At 38.3% G+C, this 20,789-nt stretch overlaps 1 pseudogene; it reads left to right on the top strand.

Moving 5' to 3' along the window:
- The first annotated feature begins 19,660 nt into the window (after window positions 1-19,660).
- On the top strand, window positions 19,661-20,571 carry LOC148789850 (fasciclin-like arabinogalactan protein 2 pseudogene; annotated as a pseudogene).
- Window positions 20,572-20,789: the final 218 nt, after the last annotated feature.

Here is a 20,789-nt window from a genome sequence, read left to right on the forward strand (position 1 = left end):
AAACTTCTACATTTGTTTTACAATTTTTTTGCATTTTTTACATTTTTTGGTATTTCTGCATTTTTTTCAATTGTTTGGTATTTTCTGCTATTTTCTGTAATTTCTTGGTATTTCTCTGCATTTTTTGGTATTTTCTACATCTTCTATAATTTCTTCTATTTTTCTGCATTTCTGCAATTTTTGGTATTTTTCGTAATTTTCTGGTATTTTCTGCATTTTCTACTTTTGTTTTTGCAATTTCTACTATTTTTCTACATTTCTGCAATTTTTTAGTATTTTCTATAATTTTTTGGTATTTTTCTGCATTTTTGGTATGTTTTGTATTTTTCCATTGTTTTAATTTCAAGTAGATCTGTTAATAGTGAAATGGGTCAAATTGCTCTTTTATAGGCTTTATAGTTGATTTTGTTAAAGTTTACTATGATAAAATTCTTCTCTTTAGTGTCAAATGTAGTAGGTGTATGTAGGACTCCATATTGTTTTAGTGGCTAACTTTGAATTTATCAATATTTTATAGTGAATACTCCATATCCTAGGGTGTACGTTGGGCTGCTGTGGTTCAAATAACTACAACTAAAGATGTAAGTGTCTGAACCTTTTTGATATTGGTCTTCATTTTTATCATGAGAACAAAACATCTATCATTATGTTCCTTAAACCATGTGAGATTTATCTTTGAATGGGAATTAAAGAATTTATTAACCAAGAACCAAAATCACTCTAGATCATTATTTGCTAAAGTGAGATTTAATTTTAAAGAATCTATTGAACCACTATAGTAGGAATACAATGATGTAGTTCTTCTAATGATTTTTATATGTTTCTTTTAAGTTAACTATATATGAGTTTTATTAATCAGGAACCAAAACATCCCTTCCACTTTTCTTTTATAGAAGAATTTAAATATACTTATTTGTTTTAACCATCCAAATTATTAAAAAAACTCAAGGATGGAGGATAGGAATTGGATGTATAAGTCAGTATATTATGGTTGCGAGCTGAATACTTGAGTGTAAGTAAGCTAGTGACCAAGTAATCGTGCGTACCTCCCTGTGTCATTGGGGTTGGTGTCTTTATATAGGCTTTGTTTGGCGTGGGCTTCACGCACTACATCCGAGATTTCTGGGAGGTCGCCTAACCGGTCCGAAATCCCCGGAGGTAACCACCACACACATTGACCATCCTCCGGAACACTCGATACGTGGACCAACTTCCGAGAAAATTGGGAGTGTCGGGATATGCATACCGAATTTGTCGGCGAGCACAACTCATAGGTCACCTCCTGGACCTTAGTTAGGTCGGCAAGCCCTTGAGGGAGGTCGCTCCTCGCGTCGAGGTCACACCGGCTAGTGACGAGGTGCTACAGGTTGGCCCTAGATGAGGTGCTCCTAGCCGACCTAAGTCGTGGTCGAAGTTGCTAGGTAGGAGCGAAGACGAACCGCAATCTGGGACTCCAAATCATCGCTTAGGTGGTGTCCCATGTGTCATCCATTTGTTCCAAGATAGACATGTGTCACGACGTGACTAGATGGCCAAATCTGCCCTCATCATATGTTGTTTTGGAAAGAGCATGCAAATGATAATGCATGTTCATATTACGGTGCTCCAAGATGGAAAAGAGTTGAAGATAGTTCGGATAGTGGTACATCCAATTCTAGTAGGAAGGGTCAAAAGTTGCTTTTAAAGTTCTTTGGCATTTTCCTTTGATACCAAGGTTGTAGTGGTTGTTCATGTCATCAAAGATAGCATTTGATATGAGGTGGCATTATGATAAAAGGGTTGATGATGATGTTTTATGAAACCTGACCGATTCACCAGATTGGCAAAACTTTGATGAATTACATGAAGAATTTGCATCAGAGCCTCGCAATGTTCGATTAGGCTTGGCTATTGATGGAATCAATCCATTTGGAAACATGAGCATTTCTCATAGCACATGGCCTGTGTTGGTGTTTCCATATAACTTGCCGCCATGGTTGTGTATGAAGAAACCTTTTATATTTTTGTTTTTACTTATTCCTGGCCCAATAGCACTTGTAATGAATACCAACATATTCTTGCAACCATTGATTAAGGAATTGAAAGAATTATGGTTGAATGGAGTGATTACATATAATGCATTAAAAAATGAATTTTTTCGATTGCGAGCATTATTGTTATGGACTATAAATGATTTTCTTGCATATGCTTACTTGTTAGGGTGGAGTACCAAGGGGAAATTTGTGTGTCAGACATGCAATAATGAAACTTGCTTTAAGTGGTTAAAGCATTACAAAAGGTTTTGTTATATAGGGCACAAACAGTTCTTGGATCTATATCATAAATTTTGGTCTGATAAGCACTGCTTTAATGGTAAAGAAGAATGGGGATCTCTACTAACACTACCATCTGAGTGTGAGGTATTGAGTCAAATAAATGGTTTTACAATTGATAGTAATTCTAAGATACAAGGTAAAACAAGTTGAAGGAAGAGAAGCATTTTCTTTGAGTTGCTATATTGATCTCTAGAATTGTGTCATAACTTAGATGTTATGCATATTGAGTAAAATATATGTGATAATATTATAGGGACACTTTTAGACATTGAGGGCGAGACAAAGGACAATCTAAAAGCTCGTCTTGACTTGCGAAAAATGGGTATTAAACCATCATTCCACCCAAGGAAGATTGCAAATCTTAAATTCCTGATGCCACCAGCTTGTTTTACAATAAATAAGAAGGAGATGGAGAACCATTGCGAAGTATTAAAGGATGTAAAAGTTCCAGATGGGTATGCATCTAATATTTCAAGATGTGTTAATCTTCAAAAACACAAGATTTTGGGATTGAAGAGTCATAATTTTTATGTATTAATGCAACAATTGCTTCTATTAATTATTCGATGGACTTTGCCTCATCACGTGAATTCAATACTTATTGATTTTTGTGCTTTCTTTAGAGATTTATGCCCTAAAAAAAGCTAAAGGCAAGGACTTCTTAGAGCTTAAAAGGAGAATTGCAACAATATTATCCCATTTTGAATCACTTTTTCCCCCTTCATTTTTTGACATTATGATCCAATTGCCTATTCACTTGGCAGATGAGGCTAGAATAATTGGACCGGTGCAATACCGTTGGATGTATCCTATCGAGAGGTATGCAAATACCAAATGAAAGTACTTTTGATAATAGTTTTAGTGAAAAATATAACTAGTTGACCATAGTTGTAATGACAATGATTTTTTTTAAATATAGATACTTAGTTACACTAAAAAGATATGTACGCAATAGGGAATTTCCAGAGGGTTGTATTGCAGAAAGATACTTAGAAAATGAATGCCTAACATTTTGTTTGATGTACTTGGAGGGAATTGAGACACATTTTAATTGATTAAAGAGAAATGATGATATTGGGATGGTTGAAATGGAGGAGGGATGGACTATCTTTTCACAACTTGGTCATCCATTTGGTAACAGAGGCGCAATTCCCTTAGGATATGTTTGGTTTGAAGGAAAATGCAGGGAAAGGATGGAAAAGGTAAGGAAACCTTTACAACCTTGTATAGGTTTCCCTGTCTTTCTCTTCCTTTTCCTACCATTTCCTTCAAACCAAACATAGCCTTAGATCAAGTCACATTAGAGAAGACACATCAATATGTATTATTCAATTGCAAGGCAATTGAGCCATACATTTGATAAGTGAAATATTTTCTTAAACTTTTGTTATAATCATTTTACCTTATAAACTTTGATATTGACCTTACTTTACTTTCAAATAACATCATGAGGAAATCAAGAGACAACGTTGTCGTACCCCACTAAGGGAAGTTGAGACTATTCATCAATCAAGATTCCTTAAATGGTTTAGAAAACATGTAGATATTAATTAATATAATTTAGAAAACATGTGGATATCATTGAATTAGATTATTATGGAAGCATGAAGATATTATTGTTTAAGTGTGATTGGCTTGATGACAATAGAAAACAAGTGATGAAGAATGATGAGTTTGGTTTCACACTCGTGAATTTGAAGAAATTTTTAAATACATATGAACCATTTATCTTGGCATCACAAGCGGATCAAGTCTTCTATGTACAAGATTCTATTGAGAATAATTGGCATGTTGTTAAGAAAGCAACACCTAAAGACTACTTCAATATGTATGGCCATGAATAGATGGAAGAACATGATCCTATCATAGATCCATCTAACCAACATATTTCAAGATATGATGGCCATGTCACTGATGATAATAATAGTTTATCAAGGAATGATATTGTTGGTATAGAAGTTTCAATCGCTGACCCTCAAATGATTAGTGAATTTGACAATGATTCTGAAGATGGTAGTATTGGAGATGATATTCATTTTATTGATGACAACAATAATGAGCTTGATGAGGATGATGTTGATGATTAATGTGATGCTGATGAACTTTTGTGATTTAAATTTTTGTTAAGAAAATTTCAAATTTTAGTGTAAATTGAAGAATAAACATACTAGATTTTTTTTTTGTGAAATGTGATGTAAAAACATAGAAGGGGTTACATTAAAAGCATTTTTTATACAAGGCAATTAACATTAGGTTTCACTTTATATTTTCCATTTGTAAGTACATTTATTGACATATAACGGATATGGTATGCCCACTTAACCTAAAATCCTTTTTCTATTATTCGTTTTAATGCCATTTATTGAAATCCAAGATGGTAGATGTATTCTTTTTTTAATTGCACTTGCTTGAGATTTAGATTTACATGTATGTTTTTGTTTTAGGTCATTAAAAAGGAAGATGTTGCAATTTGTTAATTTCCAACCATAAATGTCCATGTCTCAACATCAAGAAGGGGTTAATGAAGAAACATTACAATCAATTCAACAACCTCAATTCGGACAACCTTAACAGTCTGTTGCACAACACAATGTAGAAAATCAGCCACCTCAACCTGAAATTGATAAAGAGTCATCTACAAAAGTAAAAGAAGAGGAAGATGTGCAAGAGCAGTCAAATGAGCCAACTTCCTCAGAAAAGAAGAGGTGTAGCGAACCAACATAACTGATGGTTAGAGAATTCTTCTGCCCACAATTCACTTAGGTCAAGGAGTAAGTGATGCAAGGAGCACAATAACACAATTTCTTGGCACTTTGGCATGCAATGGAAAGTTGTTTCCTATTGATGTAAATAGTTGGAAAAGAATTTCAGAGATAATTACAATTAATTCAACAACCTCAATCTGGACAACCTTAGCAGTCTGCTTCACAACACAATGCAGAATATCAGCCACCTCAACCTAAAGTTGATGAATAGTCATCTACAAAAGTAGAAGAAGAAGAAGATGTGCAAGAGCAGTTAAATGAACCAACTTCCTCAGAAAAGAAGAGGTATGGGGGACCAACATATTGCAGTGATATTTATAATATAACTGATGGTCAGAGAATTGTTGTGCCCACAAATTGCTTAGGTCAAGGAGTAGGTGATGCAGGGGGCACAATCACACAATTTCTTGGCACTTTGGCACGTAATGGAAAGTTGTTTCCTATTGATGTAGATAGTTGGAAAAAAATTCCGAAGACAAATAAAAATTGTGCATAGGACTTTGCTAAGGTATTATGCAATGTAAGTTTATTTATTTTTATTTTTCTATTATGATTTTTACTTCTCTTTTATATAATTTTGAAGTGCTTTATACAATATAGAAAAAGTTTGATTTGCCTGATACTTTAAAAACATGGGCATTCAAGAATTTAAACATTAAATTGAAACAATGGAGGATGATTGTGCGCAAATGTTATTATAACCCTGATGCTCCAACTATTGGGCAACTCAATGTACCCACTTCACGTGTTGAAGAAAGATAAATGGATCAATGTGCTACAAATATGAGAATCTGAAAATTTTAAAGTAAGTACAACTAATTTATATATTCTTCATCATTGAAACTCATATTGAATATTTTATAGGTTTATTAATCTAATGCAAATTACAGATATCTAGTGAAATAAATAAGGCCACTCAGTCTAAGAAGGTCATTCACCACTGCAAAGGGACAAAATGTTGTGCAAGGATTTATAAAGAAGTAACATAATTATATGTATTCTTATTATCCTTTAAATGTTAACATAACTTTCTAGTTTTAACAAATTTTATCTATTTGAGAATAGGTGAGGTTGCTAGTAAAGTACTAAGTCGAGCTGCTTTTATTAAAAGAACACACATTCACAACAATGGTACACCTATTAATGATGCATCTAATCAAATCATGGTATGTATTACATCCTTCATAGGACTTTGGGTTCATTAGTATGTGAACTTATTATCTTTGTTTTCATTATAGTTAAAAATCGATGAGCTTGAATCTCAACAAAGGGAACAAGGGTCCTCAAAAGGGACTACTATTGCTGAAGATGATATTTTTGCCCAAGCAATGGGAAAACCAGAGAGACATTAAGGAATACGACTTTTGGGTTTAGGTCCAACTCCAAAAGGTTTATGGGATGCAAAGTCAAATAATAAACAAAACTCTAATAGAGATTTGGAAGATGAAAATAGACAACTAAGAGACAAAGTTATTGATTTGGAGGGAAAATTGGAAAATATGTCTAAAGAGCTCCCCAAATTTAGAAATATGAGAAATGAGTTTCCCAGTTTCGAAGGATGAGAGAGGAACTTGACCTATTAAGAAACATGCTATTAGAAAAATAGGTAAATATTATTTTTGATTACATATTAAGTAATTACATCATATATTAATTAAGTATATATAAAGTTGATAGTTCAACCAACTTGCTTTATATAGGGTCAAAATGATGATGTTCATTCAAATACCGTAAATCGACTATACTCTTAAGTTGGTTGCCAAGTAGCATCTCTTGTTGAACCTTCATATGAGGTAAGACATGTTAAAGTTATAATTTACTAATTATGACTTAAGAAATAAGTACTATGAATTAGCCAATTGATAGGATGCATAGGGTAGAAATGTCACTCCTTCTATACCATGCCAATACACAGAGCATGCTAGTCTATTTGAGGTATTGCATTTGAAGTTCAAATTTATCATGTGATTTTTTAATCATTCTATTATATTCATGGATACTTTTACTATGGTTATAATTTAATGATTATCATGTATAGCCTTTAACCCAAGTAAATTTCTTAATTCCGAGAAAAGTTAAAAATGAAGTTGTAGCAAATGGTGTATTTATCATTGATGATCCTAAAAAAGTTGTGTGGAAATAAAAACTTGGCTATGTATAGTGCAAGGTGATCGTAAAGAAAATTTTAAAGAAAGATTGCTTGTTGATGAAAAGACATGCAAACTTGAAGACCTTGGGACATGCACAAGGTTGCAGCGTTCCTCGGGTTACCTCCTTTGTATGTACATATATTTATTTATATGCTTATAGCTAAGATCATAATAATGCTTTGTTACTGATTTGGTTCTTTTGATAATTTTTACAAATTAAAAAGCAATCAGGTAGAAGGAAAAGATATATAAGCTGATGTTTTAGGTACTTGACGATCCAATAACCTTAGCATTTTATATATTTTTTTCTTCTTTTTAAAGATTTTTTACTTGATATATATGAAGTGCTATGGTTGCATATATTTATATGAGGAATAGAGTGATTTTGTATATATTTTCCTCCACATAGTCAAGTTCATTATAGATGATGGTTGATGATATTGATGGTGGTTAGATGAATTTGAGCTAGAAATGATGGGTGGAGTGCCTTGATCCTGGTTCCTTTTAGAATTTGTTTTTTTCTTTATAGGTGCCCTAATTTCTTAAACCACTAAATCTACCATTTTCAGTCCAAAAACCATGTCCTAGCTTAGCCTATAAAAAGTCTCAATGCACAACCTAACACCCAATTTAAAGTCAATTCTATCTCACCCAAGTTTCAAGTATCAACAAACCAAAAGCAAAATCAATTCATTATCACATAACTCTTACAGCCTATGACTCAACTAAAACTACCCTTATAACCTTAATATCGAATTCACAATGAATTAATTTGGAGCTTTTGCAATTCATTCACTATTTTAACCCAACTCTTAAATCCAAGATCAAACTTAAAACATTGTTACAACCATAAGCTTTTGCAACTAAAAAACTTATCCAATGCCCCATGTTAGCCCAAAAAACTGAACCAAATTTAGTATAAAAACCATTCCAAGTCATTTTTAGGGGCACTCCCATTTTGCCATAGAACCAATCTATGATCAACCATTCTTAACTTCAATTCACACAGTCCTATCATCTCAAAACCTAAACCAAAAAAATCTCTTTCTCACCTAACCCTTGCAACCTATGACCAATCCCAAAGCCACATCAATCTCACAAAGTTTTTTTACAACTATAAAACATATGCAACTAGCCTAAAAAAATAAGCTAATACCAACTAAATTTTAAGTTTAAAACCAATCACATTTTATTCCAAAAAGTTATATCAAAATCTGCTTAGAAATCATGTCTCAAGTCATATTTAGAGTTGTTTCTATTTTAGCCATAGATCCAATCCATGATCAATCCTTTCCAATTGGAGAAATCACTTCACTTTCACCTATTCTTACTAGTTAGCTCAAGACCTGAATCAAAAGTAGTTTATTTTCACTTGACCCTTACAACCTTAAGACTAAATTTGGAGCCAATTTTATCTCATCAATCTTTTAATCTATGAAATCTATGCAACTGCCCTAGAAACTAAAGCTCACCAAATTTCAACCTTAAAACCATTTTTATCTTGGCCTAATTCACCATAGAACTATGCCCTAAGTCATTCTTAAAATCATTCCCATTTTGGATTTAAAATCTGTCCATAATCAACCACTTAACAAAATAATCCTATTTTCACCTAGGCCTAGCAGTTAAAAATCTAAACCAAAATTAGATTATTTTCACTCAACTCTTATAACTCAAAATCTAACTCAAAATACTCTTACAATCTTTTGACTAAACCTAGTTGGCTCAATCTTACGTAAACTTTTATAGTCAAGAAAGTTACCTAATTAGCCTATAAACTAAACTAATACACCAACCCATAACAACCTTAAAATCATTCCTAGATTAGTAAGAAAAAAATACCCACTTCATCTAAGTCTTCTTTTTTATAGTACAATAAAATTCATTAAAAGAAAAACAAGATACAACCATAATATGTATTAAGGAAACACTTTATGGCAAATTAAAGAATTATAATTCTCCTAAAGACAATTCAATATAGACTAACCAAACTACAACTTTAAAATCCCAAACTTTCCCAAGGATATTCTAAAGTCCATAATCAAAAACTTGACAAAATTTTAAAAATCAAGAATATGTGATGCCTAAATGACTGTGATACAAAGACACGATCTTCAATTTAAACTTTCTTTCATCCGTTCTACTTTCTCCCAAACCTTACCCCCTTTCGCATTTTCTTTTCTTTTGTTATATTCTTTCATTCTATTTTTTCTCAAAGTGTTCAATTGCCTTCTTCACTATCCTTTCCCTCCAAAAAAAGATAAGGCCAGAAGACTTCTCAATTTCCGTTAGTCAATCCGCAAGCCGATCAATATTTACTTTCCCTAGTCAATGATATCTTCCCATAAAACCTCTTTTACTCTATTCCCCGTCGACTTTCTTCCCCCCTCCATCATTTTTCCTTTCTCCTCGATCTACTTCCACATCCACAATTTTTCTTTTAAGTTTCTCATATTTCACCTTTCTCCATTCTCTCAACAATCACCTTTGCATTTCATTTCATCCGAGTCTTATGCATGTCATTTTTCTTAAAATGTCTTGCATTATAAAGAAATATCTAAATTTGAAGAACACAACTAAAATTAAAAAAAAAAACTTGAATTCAATATTATAACCTCCACGCAATCTATTTTCCTCTTTTCTCATAAGGAAGTAGTTAAACAAGCACACCAAAAAACTTGACAAACTACTAATGAATTTTATTACTTAGTTTCTTTCACTTTTTGCATATTTAATTAGATCATCAAAATAATCTTTGTTCTAACTTTTGTTTTTTTTTTTCTTTGTAGGTTAAACTTGTAACAAATGACTCTTAAAGTGTGTTGGAGATAGTGGATACTTCTTTTATTATACACTTTAACATGTATTGGGGAAAATTTGACATTTGTAATACATTTTAAACAATGGATATATTTTTTTAGTAGATCAATGGATGTATTCAAATTATACATTGAATGTAATTTCTTATTATAGTAATGTAACCATTTGTTAAAAATTATTATATAATTTTCATACGATGTATGAATGAAACAGGTATTGCTTTAAGGTGGTGGTTCCAATTGGCACTAATTTATTATTTTAATTTGAACAATTAGCTATGAGATATGCATGAATGAAAAACTATTTTTTTGCCATTTTTTCAAAAAATCTTTGGCTATCGATTGATTTCAGCTTTTAGCCACGGTTTATCAAAAATTGTAGTTATAGGTTGATGCATTTAACTTCATCTTTATTAGAAACCGTGGCTATAGATTGTAAATCTAACTATGGTTTTGCTACAAACTATGGCCATATATCATACATTTTAGCCACGATTTTTCAAAAACCATAGCTATAGGTTAAGTATTTAGCACCGGTTTTGCTAAAAAAAATCGTGGATATAAGTGGTGTATTTAGCTATGGTTTTGCAACATATCATGGTTATATATTGCACATTTGTTTTTACAAAAACAAACCGTGGTTAAAGGTGGTGAAATTAGCTACGGTTTGTTTAGCTACAGTTTACGAAAAATCTATGGTTATAGATTTGAATAATAGCTATAGTTTACAAAAAACTATGGCTATATGCATACTTTAGCTACAGTTGTTCCATGGCCAAAGGCTCATACAATTTGCATCCATCCTGTAGACATGGACAACTACCATAGCTATAGATGTGCTATAACCACGGATTAGTTTAACTGTAGTTGTAGGCTATAGCCATGCGAACATAGGTTGTGGTAACTATAGTTGTAGGCAACATAACCTTGTACTAACAAATCCCAACTAGAATGAATAATTCCCTTGCGTTGTTGATGGGCTAGCCACACTTCATAAAAACTGATGTAGGCGCATTCGGCTGGGCCAATGGCGAGCCTATATGCGTCAAGCGGCAAAGCACAGAATGGAACCAATCAGATCGCGAGTAGAGCCGAAGTCAGCAACTCATGCGGGACCAATCAGGGTGTACGCTTGGTTGGGCTTGGTAGGCATCACGGACCCAATCGTGCGCCCTTACCTGGCGCTCCCAGATGATCGTGCCCTTGGTACGGACTGCATCCAAGCCGTCCGAGGTCACCTACCCCCTAGTGGCCTCAAGTATAAATAGGAGTCAACCCCCTCCAAGTAAAGGATCGAATACTCCAACTCTCTAGCTCACTCTTGACATTACTTGCTCTCCTGTGACCTCATCTGGGTATTCGCACCTCAGACCTCATCCACCTCGTACCCTCTTACTAACTTGACCGTCAGAGTCCTCGCCTTGGGTCTTCACCCAAAGCCTCTGACATTCTCCTTCCTTGCACAACCGATACCAGGATCCTCATCCACCTTGGGTACTGGACATAGCGGATATCAGACCTCGGACCACGGATCTCCCTCATCTCGGACTCCACTCCTCGGCCACACCTGTCCTTGGACTTGGTGGTGAATTGACAGTGTCAACCTCAGCCAATCCGAGCATCAACAATTGGCGCTGTCTGTGGGAACATTGATAAGACTTTCTTCATTCTGACTTGCAATCAAGAATATCCTTGAGATCCAATCAACATGGTACGAAACACCAATAGTGCCCAAAACCTGGTCACCAACGAGCAATTCCAAGCTTCGGCCATCATCAACAACCAATGATGCTAGAAGAGCGTCGTCTCACTCATGGTCGTCTGACAATGACACAGCGAGAGCCTACGGTTCCACATCGACCACTTCAAGAAATTAGAACTTGAGGTTAGTGACCTCGACCAGGTCGGCCCTCAAGGCTTCTTCCCCGGGTTGGCCCTCAAGTGCTCTGTCGCCAAGACGCTGCCCAGAACCAAGGCAGAATTTTTGAAGGCACAACCATACATCGCTGTCGAGGAAGCCTCAATCAGCAAGCCCTAAGGTGGAGAGGTGGACCTCTACCATGGCGACCACCAACATGAAGATAGCCACGGTGATGACACCAACAGGAAGCCGCCGGTCTCATCCTATGATGAGTACACGTCGCTCAACTCCACCCGAGCACACATCCTCATGCAAGTAGGAGGGGAGGAGTATGTGAAGTGGCCTGGGAAGAGAAAGAGGAACCCTAAGAGGGGTGTGAAGGGAAGGGAGATCCATCATATGGATGGTCGAACCATGTAGGGTGGTTGGGCAAATTTTCAAAAGAATTCTTTCTTCCTTCTAAGAATCATATTCCCTATTTTAGAAAAACTACATTTTTCAAGGTTCATTCTTGAAACAAACCGAACCAGATCTATAACCAAAATAAAGGGAGGGATATACCTAATACAGAATCCAAAAATGTAGCTCCCAACGTACGTTTTTACACCCAAAGAGGTCACCAAATCCTACCTCCACTGAAGATGGCACAACTTAATGTGAAGCAGGATCAACAAAGCAATCCTTTAGCAAGGATCACGTAGGGGAAGTGAGCACAACTTCAGATCTGATTTTTCTAGCAAAAATCAGAATCAAGATCAAATCTTGATCAGTCCAAGACACTGGAGATCGAATAGGGTACGATGGCAAGAACAGAGGAAAGAACTGGATGCAGTAAAAGTGTTTAACAGAAGGAATTCACCCTCTATTTATAAACTTTCAAGATCATCTTTCTAATCCTATTAGAAAAGAGTTCTTTGATCCAATTCTTTATTTGGATCTGAACTCTTAAGTGGATAAGACTTATCTTATCCTCTTGCTAATCCAAATCCAGATCTAAACCCAAATTTGCCCATATTTAATTAATCACATTAACCTAGCTAAAAATGAGCTTTAGGCCCATTAAGTTATCCGGCTCACTTCCCTTTTAATTTGCTGACTAACTTGGCTATCTTTGTATGGCATGGGACCCTAACAATGATCTCCATAGAAGCCATATGGGTTCAACCTAGCCTCTGTTACAAGGCCTGGCCGAATTCACTACTTAACACAGTAAACCCTTGATCCCATTTGTATGGGCTCTTAGTAGGCCCAACATTTACACTAAATGGTCCTTGGGACTAACCATTTTATGAAGGCCCAAGGATTATGGTCTTAAGTGAGATTAGCCCATTAGTCTATAAGCCCTAAATGGTCATACACTTAACCTCTCAGCCCATAATGATCAAACACTGCTCGACAAGAGAGGACGTCTCTCTCAGCTGCAAGGTACAGTGTCACACTCTCTGCTCAAGATGGATCTTGGGAATTAAAACCTTTTGCAAACGTTTTTCATTAAAATATAATATATGTATATATAAATATATTTTGCAAAACAAATCTCAAACACTTTTGAAATCAACTACCAACAGTTTATGTTTCCATAAGAGAGAGTGTTGTCTCCGATCATTCACTTTATCCGACAAAGGGGCTGATTTTGTCACTATGATCACCCACTCAGGTGAATTTTCAAACTACCCCAACATACCTAGGTTTTGACCCCGCTAAGGATCTCATTGATTGGCATATCAAAGACAACCCAATCCATCACCTAGTATAGTACCATAATCGTGTCTAGGAGTTAGGTGTAACTTTCTAGTTTTGCCCATCTATCTCCATGGTCCAGGGCATAACAAGAAAATAGTCTGGTTCAGAGTTTCAAGCAAACCCACACTACATGTGCTTCGGGTCTCACCCTGGCAACTGAGACAAGCTACCCCAACCAACTTGGCAGCACATTAGTGCCAGCCTTGGTAGGATAAACCTCCCCAGGTCTACCCAACGGCTGTGAACATTCTAAACTAACACGAGTCTCATAAGTGTCCAATTTAAGGGTATTACATAGAAACACACCATATATAACATAAATCAATTATGTACTATTATTCATTTACAATAAATGTCAAAATTATGTCAATCTAATTGGAGCTAAGGGCATACATTGTCTAACAGGGTGACCCAACAAAATACTGCATGTTTCACTACGGCACCGACCACGACACCGAGGACTGCTACGACCTCTAGGATGAGATCGAGTCATTCATCTGCTGTGGGTATCTAAAGCATTACGTTGGCACTGATCTCATCACCTTGCCCTAGTAGCAACAATTGCAATCAATCATCACCAATGTTTCGGCCTCAACTATACCCACAGTTGGCGACCTCTCGGAAGGGGGTATCGATCTCTACACAAGAAACACAAGAAGAAATGCAACTGCAAAAAGGCACAAGATACACAACTTGGCGACCTCTTCAGTAGCAGGTAGCCACCTCGGCTCCATGACAGCGCGACAATGGAAAGATGATAGCAACCCCGACCGTCCTGGCGGTTCACCTCGTTACGTGACCCCGATCAACTCAAAGGTCCACCTCAGCCTCACTTAAGGGAATAAGTGTGTCAAGCTAATTTCCTAAAGTGAATGTCTAACGAGCCACATTTATAACAGTTCAACTTACAAAATTTTTGGCCTTAAAGGCCGAGCACATTTATAATAGAGATAGGAGTTGTGACACTCGACGCTCGCATATGCAACCTCATTGAGAACCTTAGCCTTGTCTTTGGGGGTGAGAGAGTCAGAGAGCACCTGCAACTGGTCAATGGGGAAGTTCGGTGCCATCTTCAAAATAGCCTTCTTGGTGTCGTCAATCCCCTCCAAGTAGGCCATGGATCCATAATGCGTTAGGCACTATTCGTACTCCGGTGCCTACTGCCAAATAGCAACTGCATCCCGGTATTTTTCCATAGCCTTAGCCTCAACCTCAGACCTTCTTAAGCAATCCTCGGCCCTAGCAATGAGAGCCTTCTCGGCCTTTAAGTCATCCTCCTACGTCTTCCGGAGCAGCTTCTCCTCCTTCAACAATGTGAGGGTCTCGTCTTGGTTGCTCTCCACCGAAGCCACCTGCACCTAAAGCTGTTTATTCTTCTTCTCGTGTCGAGCCGCACACTCGAGAAGGAGGTGGACGTGGTCACTGAGGTTGACATAGTGACGGTAGACCTACACCAAGCACAACATCAGTAAAGCAAATAAAAGCTAGCAAGCAACAAGTTAAAAAGAGAAGGAAACTCACCTTGGCCAAAAAGTCCATCCCCCCGCCGATGATAGCAATGGGGTCCGTCTGCATCATGTCTAAGCGGTCCCTCGGAGGGACCATCCCCTTGACGAGGGCCCTACCAATACCCTCGGTCTCAATGGAGTCCCCCTCGCAGATGCCCCACTTCAGGCAGTAGAGACGATTCAAGCACTCCCCCCCTTGGCAACCTCGGAAGAGGAGGGAGGAGCATATGAGGGCTTTGTGGCGGGCCCCTTCACAAGTAGTCTCCTCAGAGCAGCAAGAGCTCCCTTCCTTGGCACACTACCCTCAGATGGGCTGTCCTTGTGCACAGGACTCTTCGCAGGAGGTGCTGCTGGCACCCCGACTGGCCTTTTCTGGCCAATCCTTCTTGTTCGATCCTCCTCGGCCTTCTTCTTCCCTCTGTCACCCCCACCAGTAGGGGCTTGGGGACATGGGGTACCCTTGGCGGGCACGGACCCCCTTTCCACCCTAGCAGGCAACACCACGACCACTCTCCTTGGAGTCTACCCCCCACCCCCCAGGTGCCCTCTGCCTGGCCCTTTTTCCTAGCCAAGGCGCTCTCCAGTAGCAATCTCTTGGCGTCCATGGGCATCTCTACAAGAAAAATACCAAACAACACAAAGAAGATGAGGACGATGGAGATGAAGGCAAGCAACTAAAACTAAGAGCTTTGAGGAAGCAGGAAACTCTTGGAAGCAAAGGCACTAGTGAACAAGTGACGGCCGAAGCCAAGGCCCCTATTTAAAGAAAATGGATGGCCCAGATCACGCAGGATCCAATGGCTAACGAACAACCGCCTTCGCTATTCGTTGCTGACAGACACGCCTGGCCTGCCTCAGGTAAACGAAATGATGCCTGGCGAACCAAAGCACCTCTCACTATGACTCATTGGTCGGCCCAACCCTACTGACTCAGCAGAAGTGTAGTCCGATTCACCCGCATCCTGTCCTCCCTACGGCGATGACTCAGCGACCCGTTGTGGGCTCAACCCCCAAATCGTCGATTCGAGGACTCACGACCAATGCAACCCGTATTTGGCTCCGGGAACCGCTTCCTTCACGACCCACGGTACTGCATAAAGAAACCCTCACAAAGCGACCAAGTCACCAGCTTGGGTACCCTTACACTTCCTCCTTGGCACCCTCAGTCGAAGTCGAGGCCTCGCGAGACTCACCTAGCATTCACAAGACTGGGGGAAAAACCTCCCTTTCACCCACCTCGAGTCACGGGAATCTTGGAGCCGAAGCCAAGGCCCCCCTCTACAGGTGCAGCCGAGCCGAGGCCCTACATGAGCCTCGACCATCCTTACAATTCAAAGGCATACCGATGCCACTACAGGCCACAATGCAGACAGGTCTATCAGCACTTCCTGCTACGAGACAAGAACTCCCTTCGGCCAAAGCTGAGGCCCCTCTTATCTCGGACCCCGACCCCGACCTCAGGAGTGGGGAGCAAATGATGTAGGCACATTTGGTTGGGCCAATGGCAAGCCTACACACGTCAAGCAACGAAGCATAGAGCGGAACCAATCAGGTCGTAGGAAGAGCCAAAGTCAGCACCTTGCGCTAGACCAATCAGGGCACACACTAGGCTGGGCTTGGCAGGCCTCATGGAGCCAATCACGCACCCTCACCTGGGGCTCCCAGATGATCATTAGCTGTCCAAGGTCACCTGCCCCCTGGCAGCCTCAAGTTTAAATAGGAGGCAACCCCCTCTAGGTAAAGGATCGAATACTCCAGCTCTCTAGCTCACTCTTGAGATTACTTGCTCTCTTGTGACCTCATTTGGGTGTTTGCACCTCAAACTTCGTCCACCTCATACCCTCTTACTAACTTGACCGTCGGAGTCCTCGCCTCGAGTCTTTACCTGAGGCCTCTGACATTCTCCTTCCCTACAGAACCGGTACTAGGATCCTCATCCACCTCGGGTATCGGACACAACAGACATCGGACCTCTGACCACGGATCTCCCTCATCTCGGACTCCACTACTCAACCACGCCTATCCTCGGACTTCCAGTACCTCGGGTCTGGACTTGGGGGTGAATTGATAGTGTTGACCTCGGCCAATCCAAGCATCAACAAAAATAAAAAGGCTTGGGTCCAGAATGATCAAAACCCCAACGTTGTGCCAACTAGAGAGAAGACCGACAAAACAGTTGAATCCAATGGATTAAAGCAAAGGATCTATCTAAGGTTTTATTAATACAACTTTCCAAAAAATGTTTATTAGACAAAGTAGTACCCCCACCACAAACTATAATCTCTTGAAGGTCAAGTTCAAGCACCAATTTTTTAAATTCTCTTGAGGTATTGTAGGGATAAGAAGGTCCTAAATCATCCAAATTAAAACAAGTAGATTCATTAAAATCTCCAATTAGCATGTAAGGTCTAGAAATCAAGAATACAAGCTTAGACAAAAATCATTACGATGATAAATAAGACCATGTAACCAATGAGTGTCAAAAAGATGGAAATAGTTTCTTTATAGAACAAAAAAGAGATGTATCATACCAGATTTCCAAAAAACACTTAGCCCTCCTCCCTCTCCCTTTAAGGGGAATGAAAAAAAGTTAGGAAATTTTAATTTATTAGTTAAGCAAAGCATTTTGTCATTTGGGATTTTAGTTTTGGAGAGAAAAAAAATATCAGGGTCCCACTTATGGGTAAGAACCCAAAGACCTTGAACTAACTTAGGGTGACTGTCCCCATGGAAATTCCAACTACATATCTCCCCATGGCAATTCCAATTACATATCTTCATGGGTGATGGTGTAGATGTTGAGGACCAACCACCACTGCACATTGCTAGAAAAAAAATACAAAGTAAAAGGTTAAAAAGTATTACATAATACCGAAGTCTCAAAGGGTTGGTCAGGACCAATGAAATCATTAATGACTATTGTCACAGAAGGGAGTTTGTTGATTATAAGTGAGAAGAGGGTGTAGGGGTATTAAAATGAGATGGTTGAGTTGAAGGAGATAGATCAAAAGAGGTGGAATTGGAAGCTGGGATTATGGCAATTTTCTTCATTTCCCCGATCCCTATAGGGATCCCATTTCAAATGGGGCAGGGATGGAGATGATTTCCCCCATGGGAATGGGAATGGAAAATTTTTTATCTTCGTTGGCAGGGATGGGGCGGGGACAGGGAGGGCTTCCCTCGTTCCATAGGGACCCGGATCCCCACCTTGTGGGATCCACACTAATATATGTATATATGTATATATGTACATATACATTTATATATGTATATATCTATTAATATTTTTAAAAAATATGATTGCATATGTTTGAATCTTTTCTAATATAATTGTAATTTATAATTATTTTATTTTTATTTTTTAATTAAAATAAAAATAAAAAACAAAATGGTTGAGATTATAAAAATCACGGGGAGTGGAGACCCCCACAGGGATGGGAATCCTTGTGGGAATGGGGATGGGGATTTTCACAAGGACGGGAATGGAGAGAGAGGCTCCCCATCCCCACCTTGACCCGTTGCCATTTATAGCTGAAACGGAGGAGTGGTCATAATTGGAGGTTGTTTAGGTAAACGAACAAAGTCTCTAAATTGGAGTCGATGCCAAGAGAAACGAGGAGTTTCAACTTTGAGACAAGCTCTAGGGTGATTCATAGCACTTGAGTTAAAAAACTGATCAAAATAACAACTTTTTTAAAGGCTCAAAATAACAACTATTGCTATTTGGGAGAGGAGAAGCACAACATCTAAACAAGTGATCAATTTGACCATATATATAACAAAACATGGGGAGATTCTCCTATAAGAATGGCAAGGCGGGGCGAATGCCATGCCTCGTCTCCACCCTGAATTCCAGCGGGGCTAGAAATCCTAACCTTATTCCCATTCTCGTGGGAAACGGAATACCCAAATTTTTCTCACCCACCCCCCAGTTATTTCTACTTGTATATTTACAAGTTTATTTTTTAATTTTGAAACCTGTCTAGAACTATTTTATAATATGTAATATAATATAATATATATTAACAGTTATATAATAGTCAGGGTAAGGTTGAAAAGCTGAGAAGAGTGAAAGGGATATTTAAGGGTACTAAGTAGGGTGCAAATGGATCGGATCATCCTATATTATCAGATTTGGATATCCTTGTTTCAGATTTTCGGATTGGATCAGATCGGATAATTGGATCCGATTAAAACTCGATGCAATTCGGATCACCCCCTTATCCGATCCGAAAGGATCTTTTATATATATATATATATAGATGATATTATGTATTTATTTATTTGGGTAAAATGCAAAAACCTCCCTTTTAATTTCACTTTAACAAAATCCTCACCTGAATTTTTAAAAAATTCAGCAAAAACCTCCCTTCCGTCACTAATCCAGATGAAAAACATTAGACCAGTGCATCAATTTTTTTCCATATACCCATTTTACCCTAACAAAATTGACAACAACACACCCGAAACTGCTACCATATTTTTGTTCTACTCAAATAATGCAGCTCTTCCCAATGGCCACCAAAACAATAACCCTCTCTCATCCTGCTCTTAGTCGGAGTCACCGGAACAATAACTCAAATAATGCGCATCCCAGCAAAGTACCCCGAATTCCATCTTTAATCAATACTTAGCTGTCAATCAACTCGTTGTAGAGATCAACCAATGCCACATCGCGGTCTGCATAATCTACAATGGCGACATGTCATACCTCCTGTCCAAACACCTCTCCATTTACACCACCAAATTATCAAAAACATCCTATCCCTTCATGTTCTCCTCGATTATTTTGGTGCATAGAAGAAGCATCAAATGACAAATGGTACGATCTTGACTGCCACCATGTTCTAAGCCACTGGCCACTGTCTCCGCCCCTGACGCTTCTAGCTTCGTCAACATCACCAATCTCAAAGGTAGTAAGGTCGGATTTGGAGCCAAATCCAACCACGACAAGGTCATGGCATCCACTGAAGACAAAGCCCCCACTCTGGGCCCCAGCTAGCCAAACCTCATATCTTTAATGTCAAAGCAAGGTTGTAAGGTTTCCAAGGATACGCTAGTGGCTTCCGAAGCTAAGCAGACATTTGACAACAACGTTGAAGAACAGAAGGAGGGTTAACAGTGTTCTGCCCCACTGACCACTGCCCCGCTGACCAGGTGTTTAAGGACTTCATGCCCAAATACAATAACCTAATAGCAGATGGGAAGAATTTGTTGTAATTGTATCATGGAATTCTTGTTTACCATTCCATGGAAATGTTGAGGTCGAACAATGGAGTTGTGAACACGTTAGCAATAGATGGTGCCAATAAGTATGATTCTACAATTCAGAACGATGCACGAGATAGTAAAATTGGAGAAGATCGTGACAGCCAAGATAACAAGGACATTGCTAGATCAACATCTATAAGACAGTTATGCCCTTAGCTCCAATCAGATTGATGTATCTTTTGACAATTATTTGTAAATGAATAGAGAACATAATTGATTCATGTCATTGTGGTATGTTTCTGTTTAATACCCTTAAACTAGAAACATATGAGACTCATGTTAATTTAGAATCTTCACAGCCGTGGGAAAGATCTGGGGAGATTTATTTGGCTAAGGCTAACACCGATGTACTGCCAA

This window comes from Nelumbo nucifera, chromosome 8 (genome assembly GCF_055504915.1).
Source record: "Nelumbo nucifera cultivar China Antique chromosome 8, China Antique-T2T, whole genome shotgun sequence".
Taxonomy (NCBI): domain Eukaryota; kingdom Viridiplantae; phylum Streptophyta; class Magnoliopsida; order Proteales; family Nelumbonaceae; genus Nelumbo; species Nelumbo nucifera.